We start from the raw sequence: 8,485 nt of genomic DNA, 5'->3' as shown, positions 1-8,485 counted from the left end.
AGATTTTGTTGTTTCTAAATGGTCAGTTTTACAAATATTTTTATAGAATGTATTCAATGATATAGAGTTAATATATTTTCAAATATTAACATTTTTTTCAGTAAAATAAAACATTTTCATCATGGTATCTATGTTCCTTTATTTTAGAAATAGCTAAACTTTAGCCTAACCTTATCAATTTAATTTTTCTAATTTCACAAACTTTTTGCAGTACATCCTTAGATTTCTAAAATGTAAGTTTTTCTAAAAATTTTTTAACACAGATACATATCTTGTTTTATTTTATGTAATTAATATATGAAGTGTGAATATTTGTGTATATATGTATATATTTGGACAATTTGTTACTTATACTTGACAGAATTGTATTAAGTAACTGTTTCAACCTGTTTGTTATTATACAGTTATCATAATCATCATTTTAACATTACATTTTATTGAATTTACTTAAGAAGTCAGTAGATGCATAATTTTATTTAAAATATACAGATATATGAGATTTCTCCAGAAAAAGGTATAAACCAAATAGAGGCATAACTCAGTTTTGCCTGCAGAAGCAAATAAACTTGAATTGCAATCTGAGTAATATTATTTATAAATATGATAAGTTCATGATCAATGTTATAGAATATTACTTTGAATGTTACTTCCTAAGAATGTTTGAAAATCAACTCCATTTCTATCCTCTATTTGAACATTTATCTTCGACAGTCGCTATGTTATTTCCTATTTTTCTCAAAAGCATTAGATTGGAGAGAGATGGTTATTTGTCAATTAGAAGAAAATTTTTTACAAGAGCTTACAACAGTGTTATGTGTAGAAAGCACATAGTTTCCTAAAAGTTAATTATGAAAAATTAAAAGTACATTAGAATTTTCTTTTTGCTAATCACAAATATTTTTTAAATTAGTGTTTTAATTTGTTTCTTAAAACTGATTCTTTGTAATAGAATTGAAGTAAAAAAAATGTAATAAAATCAATCTTATGATCCAAATAAAATAAAAGCTACCATTTTAAAGATGAGTAAACATAAAACTGAGCGAATAAATCTATTAGCTGACTTACACATGAAGTGTATGTTCCTATCATATATACTCATTCTTTTTTTTTTGTAAAAATGTAGTTTCAAATTCATCTTATTACAAATTTGTAACATTTTTATTATTTTTAAGATCAATTAATTGACTTGCCTAAATTACACATCTTATTTATGCAGTTAAATTCGTGTGTAATTTCCTAAGTTGGCAAGATTTTTCAACTTTCATTTACTAAATGCTCAAAATCTGAATATGTTATTTAGGTAAATATTTCTTGCCCCAGCGTTGAGATCCACTGAAGTGGTTCAGATAATTTTTTTCCAAATTATTACTAATAAAATCTGTAAATGAGTTTATACATTGCAACATTCATACGTTATCCCTAGTAAAATCATAACTCTAACTTCACTTTTGGCTCCTTTTTTATTTTAGTAGATGAGGAGGCTAACATCAAACTCGTTATTTTATTCAAAACTGCATGGAACACTTGTTTCATATATTTCAAATGACTGTGCTATTTATCTATCATTGTTTTCAAAATAATATTTAATGCCTTGAAACCTACATAGGCAATCAAATTTGACCCGTTATGTATCATTAAGACACATGAATCATTGTCTAAGCATAGCCTGAGAACATTTTATAGCAGTTATGTCATCAGTAAATTATTTTAATTGCCACTTGTGCATTTGGATTATCAAAAGTCTTGTTTTATGCGATCTAATCCTAAAGGAGTGAACTGTTGGCTTGACTTAATTTATTATAATATATAAAATCTTAAGATTTGGAAGACATATGTGGTTGCTATCTTCTGTTTATGTCTATATATGTAACACAATGCAAGCTGAAGATTGTGAGTGCAAAAGGTAAGATTTTGTATAGGATTATGTCTAATATATGGAGAAACAGAAATACAGGTTAATGCAGGTGGGAAACCATAGAACAACCGTTTCATTTAAGCAGAGGCAGGTTAAGCAAGAATCACAGGAATCCAGAGATTGGGGATCACCCAGAGAATAGTTTTTCCTTGATGGGGTACTGGGGAGACAGAGGGAGAAAGAAAAAGAAATGGCCAGCCGCTTATTAAATGGATGTTGCCTTTGATTAGCACAGCAGGGAAGAGTTGTTTTTTCTATGTTTATGAGAAGATAGATCAACAGCGCATTTAAGATGGAGAGGATTCCACAGTCACCAAAGAACTTGTATACATAACCCATGGACACAGACGATAGGGTGGTGAAGGCCTGGGACAGGGCAGGGCATGAGTAGGCTAAAAGAGGTTAATGGAGGGAAAAAGGGGATGTATGTAATACTTTCAACAAGAAAGATTTTTTAAAAGATGGAGAGGAAAAGGTGGGAGACATCTGGGTATTAATGATATAAAACTGTTGAAGTAACTAAAGCTGGAAACTCACTACCTTTGATATTTTATATGAAATCATATATTTCCTTCTCATTTAAACTACTTTACTTGCATTTTTAAATGATGTGCAAGTTATTTACCTGATTAATTATAAGATTAATAAGATGTATTATTTCTCAAGTGAGTACTATGGTATGTAATTGATAATGTGTAACAAATATAAGTATGAAAAAGTTAAAAGAATAATGAGTAAACTTAAAGATATCTGAGTTATTCTTATTCCATGCATCGTAATTCCTATAGTTGTTAAACAAAGTAATTTGCTTATTTTCAAAGAAATATAGGTTCTTTAAAGCATGTTTGCATTGATTTTAGAGAGAGAGGAAGGGAAAGGGAGAGAGAGAGAGAAACATAGACTGGTTGCCTCCAACATGCCCTCCCCCGCCCTCCCCACCACAGGGATCAGCCCACAACCCCAGTCAGGTGCCCTGACCTTTTGGTGCATGGGAAGATGCTCAACCAACTAAGCCACACTGGCCAGGCTAAAAAAAAAATTTTAAAAGACCCAAAGCAATTAATTTTAAGTAGTTTAGGTCTTGCCTTTGTAACACAATAGGCAGTTTAAGAAAAAACACCCACATGATTAAGTTTCTCAAACATATTTTCCACTTGCTTAATTATTCTTTAAAAGAGATAGTGTATGGATTACTTCAAAATGGTTGATGTATTTATAGGAATACAAATGTGTCCTGCACTCAAAAAAGATAAAAGTATGTTGGGCAACTAATTAAAAATTATCAGGCATGCAAAAAAAGCAACCCTGTAAAATATAACTCATAGTAATGAAAAAACTCAACCCATCAAAATTGCCCTGCATATATAATAGATTAGAGAATTAGTAAGAATACTAAAAGATGTATTATAACTGTATTTGACACCCTCAATAAAATGGAGGAAAGAATGGATATATAAAATAAAGACATGAAGATATGGAAAAAGATCCAAACTGAACTTGTAGAAATGGAAACTTTATGATTAAAATGAAAAATATGCTGAATGGAATTAAAAGAATAGTAGAGATTGCAGAAGAAAAGTTTCATGATCTTGAAGACAAAGCAAAAGTATTATATAAAGTAAAACAGAAAAATAAGTGAGTGGAGTATTAGTGAGCTGGGAGATCATGTCTAATACAATGGGAATCCATGAAGGAGATAAGAAAGGTGAAGGTGGTCAGATATAATGAAGAAATGACAGCTAATATTTTTCAAACTTGATATAAACTATAAATATACCTATCCAAGAAGCTAAACAAACCCAAGCACAAGCAACATAAAGAAACCATATCAAGGCACATCATAATACAATTGCTCAAAAAAAAGTGAAAATTAGGAAACTGTATATTCATCCAGAAGAGAAAGACATGTTATATGCAGAGAAACAAGGATAAGTATAACGTTAAATCGTGTGTTAGAAACAATACAAACAAAAACACAGTAGCAAATATTTCTAAATTAGGAGGGTAAAAAAAATCTTCCTGTCTAGAATTCTTTATCCAAAAAAAAGTCAACAATAAAGACAAAATAAAGGTATATTTTTAGATATAAGAAATCTAAAAATATATTAACAGCAAAACAGCAATACAAGGACTGCTAAAAGAAGTCAAGTTCTATAAGTAAGTAGAAGGAACATGGTACCAAATAAAAATCAGGTTTAAAACAAAGGAATGACAGGCATCAGGAAAAGTAAATTTATGGAGAAACATTATTTTTTAATTATTAAAACAAGTTCTTTAAACTACAATTGTGTCTAAAGCAAAGGTAATAAAACTGTTTTGGGGGATTATATAGAAATAAAATATGTGAAAGCAATAACACGAAGGTCAGATAATGGGGGAGGATATGCAAGTGTATATGGGAATTCTGTGTATATTCCTGTCACCTTTGCTCTGAACCCCAAAACTACACTAAAAATAGTTTTTAAAAAAGCTAATTAAAAGCAAGTGAAACTCAAAGTAGAAAAAGTAAATAATCAGAACAGAAATCAGTGAAATTGAAAAGAGAAAATAAGCAAAATTAGTGAACAAAATAGTATCTTTGAGGAGATAATTATAAATATTTAGACATACATATCAAGAGAAAGAGAGAACACAAATAATGAATATCAGGAATGGAACAGGTGATATATAATATCAAAGTTAGAAAATATACATAGGAAAAATACCATCATAAGAAAAACAGACATTTCCAATATCATCTTTCCAAATTATAGAAATTATTTTTAACAGATAAAGCATGCATACAGTGAGTAGCTCTGTAGAACACGTAGAACAGCCAATAAGGAACTAGATAATTTTAAGGACACTGACAAATGCCCTCATTGATATTTTGGGACATATTCCCCATGAACCCCGGAATACACATTTTTTTTAAGTTGGAAAACATATGTTTCTTTTTAAATATTTTTTCCAGGAACAAAATGATAATTATAACAAAGTTCAAGGTGCTTATAATTGTGTACACATGAATCCATTTCTAAATTTCTACTAATTGTGAAACCATTTAGAAAAAAGGAAATTGACCATGTTATTCATTTTTGTGGATAATTTGAAATATCTGATGTATACTGTCCTTTATTTGAAGTCCATACTTATTAAAACCCAAAGAATATATATTGCTTAGTATCCTATTGTGCTAAGATTATCCTTGCCAGTTTGGCCTACAAAAATTGAATTTTATTTATTTATTTATTTATTGCTTAAAGTACGGGGGCGGGGGAGGAGACATATGTAATACTCTTTGTAATACTTTAAGAATACACATTCTTTATAATGAACATTGAACCCTCAACTAAAATGACCCAAAAGGTCATAAAATTTGTCTGAATAAATTTGAAAAATAATTGCTATATACAAGGCATATGTTTACTGACCAAATAGAAGATAATTAACAATCAGTAAAAGGAAGTTAGAATATACTCAAGTATTTGACTATTAAACAATACACATATAAATATCCCTTAGATTAAAACAGATGTCGTAAGGGACATTGTTTTCTAGTGAATACGAAAATGTTGCAATTTATGGGATATAGTGAAAATAATGTTTAAAAGGAGTTTTTTTGTTAAAATGTTTCTATTAGCAAATAAATGTTCTAAATTTCTTAAAAAGCCAAAATTTTCTTTTAAATAAGAGTAAGTAGAAAATAATAAAATTAAAATGAATAAGCATTACAGGTTTATTTTACTAGCCACAAAATGGAAGCAATTCATAAGTCCATCAACAAGAGAATGGAAATACAATTTTCTAAGTTTATATTATGGAATTCTACTTACTAATAAAACAAACAAACAAATGAACTACCAAAATACAAAAAACGTTGAATTTCAATGACCTGAAGATAAATAAGAGAAATCTGACACATAATAGTATATAATATATTATTTAATTTATAATAAGTTTAAAAGAAAATATTAAAAACTGATTCCTGGAGCTAGAAATAATAATATAGACTTTTGTTATGTTTCGTTTTGTTTTTTTTGAACTTAGTGGAGTAAACATGAAATAATTCTCTGGAATGATAAAAATGTTCTACATCTTAATTAGGTTGTTGATGACATGTGTGTATACATCCACTAAAACTTACTGAATTATGGAAATAAAATTTCTATATTTTACTCTGTTTAAATTTTGTCTTTGTAAAGTATGTAGATTATTTTCATTAATTAAGTAAATTTAGAGGCGTGATTTTACCCCTATATAAAGTTATTCTTTTATATAGTAGTTGGCATAGCAATATAAGCCCTTTTACCATACTTTTAAAACTGTTCTATAATATATATATGGTGGCATTAAAATAGAACAGACCCCAACTCAAGAAGCAACTGCTTAACTGGCTATGTGGAAATTATTTTTGGATTGAATGAATAGCATGCATTCTAAGAAAGTTTGGACCCAATCAAACTTTTTATTTTCTTTGTAGAAAAGGAAGAGCTCAATAAGTAATTAGTGTACAGCACAAAGAGACCTGAAATTGTTTGGTTGTGGTATCTTAAAAAGATGTTCTTGTACTCATTCATTCATTCATTCATTCATCAAGCATATAATTGGCTGTTAAGTTTCTGGACATGTTTAGGCACCTCAGTTATATTAATGAGAAAATTAAGAACCATATCCCTGTGGCATCAATTATCATTTAGAAGAAATGAAATAAACAGAGGTGAAATAGCTGGACCTTAGCTATTTTACCAAGATCTGAGACAACTGAAGTATAGCAGATATTGTCTTCCTTGTTAATGCATCTGTGAAGAGTACATGAGATAATACATATAAATGTTTGAAACTTGTAAGAGGAAAACATGTAGAGTTATGTATCATCAAGTAAGTTGCATTATAAAGTAACAAGCTTATGTTGTCAGGTAGCAGGTTTAAAGAAAGAAAAAATATACCTATGGTTCCAAAAATTTTGTTATTTATTTCTAAGGGGAGATCAGAGTTTATTTGGATGGAGATAATATCACCATATATATGTCTTGAATGAGGTTCTTATTGTATGTTGCTATTATTAGTCAATGTTATGCTTTATACAGCTTGGTCTGAATAATTTCTTTATATATTCTTAGGTTAGCTGACAGCAACAAGAGGATTAGGCACAGAAAAAGATTTCTATACATAAATTTCTACACAATATAAATATACATTGTATATTTGTGCTATTGTGCTTCTTATGCATTTAACATATATCATATTTATTTCATATGTGTCATATATACAGATAATTAGTTTAAGTAGCAATCAAACTAATCTCTTAAACAATATATTTAAACCATATTACCTTTTTGTGGGGGGAAACATGAAGGAATTTAGTCTGTTCTGTCTTTAAACCATGAGCTATTTTAAATAAAATAGAGACCAGAATTTAATATTAGGAGATCTTGGGCTCCATTAGCAAGAGTGTCATTTTTTCATTATGAGTCTACTTTATACTGCTGTGATATACAAATGATTATTAAAACACTTTTTATAAATATAAAAAAATATAAAAGAACTATAGAATGTTTAGGAGAATCACTTAGTAAGTCATTCTAAATATTTCCAAGAGAAGGAAAAAATATTTGTGACCAGGAATTTGTATCTTCCAATGTGTTTTGCATTAGAAGATAAATCTTGGGGATAAATCAGTGCCATAGAGCGCAATGTCAAAATTGTTTCATATTGTTATTAAACTTCATACTGCTGTAGATGGCAACATGGGGAACAATGAAAATCACTGCTCGTGGTTCTATAACTTAAATATAAAAAGAGGAATAAATTGATGTGTTTATGCTTTTAAATCATTCAGACTTTTTGGATAAAATATATATATCAAAATTATATTTGCCTTAAAAGAATATTTTAATAAAGATTATGCTATTTTGCCTAGGTTTACACAAAATGAAGGCAATATTTGGCAATTGTTCACCAGTTTTGATACATTTCTTTTGGAGCTACCCTCCCCAATTTGACAAGATATACAGATGAACTTTACCACATACACAGTGTCTCTTCTGTTCATTCTTAATACAGTTAACAAGAACTGTTACTGCTGACTAGCCATAGTTCTGTTTATAAGTAATTTAAATGTGACCAGAGTATGAGTTAAAGGATTAAAAATTATGTTCAATGATGTTATCATCCTAGAAAATAACTTTATCATCTTTAATTTTTCAACATCCTGTATTTCTGTGTTTCACACACAGTAATTATCCCTTAAATAGTTTTGGTTATTATTTATTTAATGTCTATCCATCTTTTAAAATACTAACTCCCTAAATATAAGGATTGCATACATCATGTTGCCAATGTATTTTCAGTATCTGAGAGAGTGCTGAGCACTGAATATGCATCAGCATATAGTACTAAATGACAGATTGTTAACTTAATTAACCCGAATTCTACTTATGGAATTTAGCCCATTAGATTGGGAAGACCAGCCCCTTTGGATATTTGCTCCTTGCACTGCAGCCATCAAAGTAAAGGGACATAATGGCTGGGGAGAAGAGGCCAATGTTATAGTTAAAGATTCTATAATTTAAAAAATTGTGAAATGGT

The sequence above is a fragment of the Myotis davidii genome, unplaced genomic scaffold, assembly GCF_000327345.1.
Source record: "Myotis davidii unplaced genomic scaffold, ASM32734v1 scaffold44, whole genome shotgun sequence".
Taxonomy (NCBI): Eukaryota; Metazoa; Chordata; class Mammalia; order Chiroptera; family Vespertilionidae; genus Myotis; species Myotis davidii.
The sequence above is the reverse complement of the archived record's forward strand: the minus strand, read 5'-3'. Positions refer to the sequence as shown.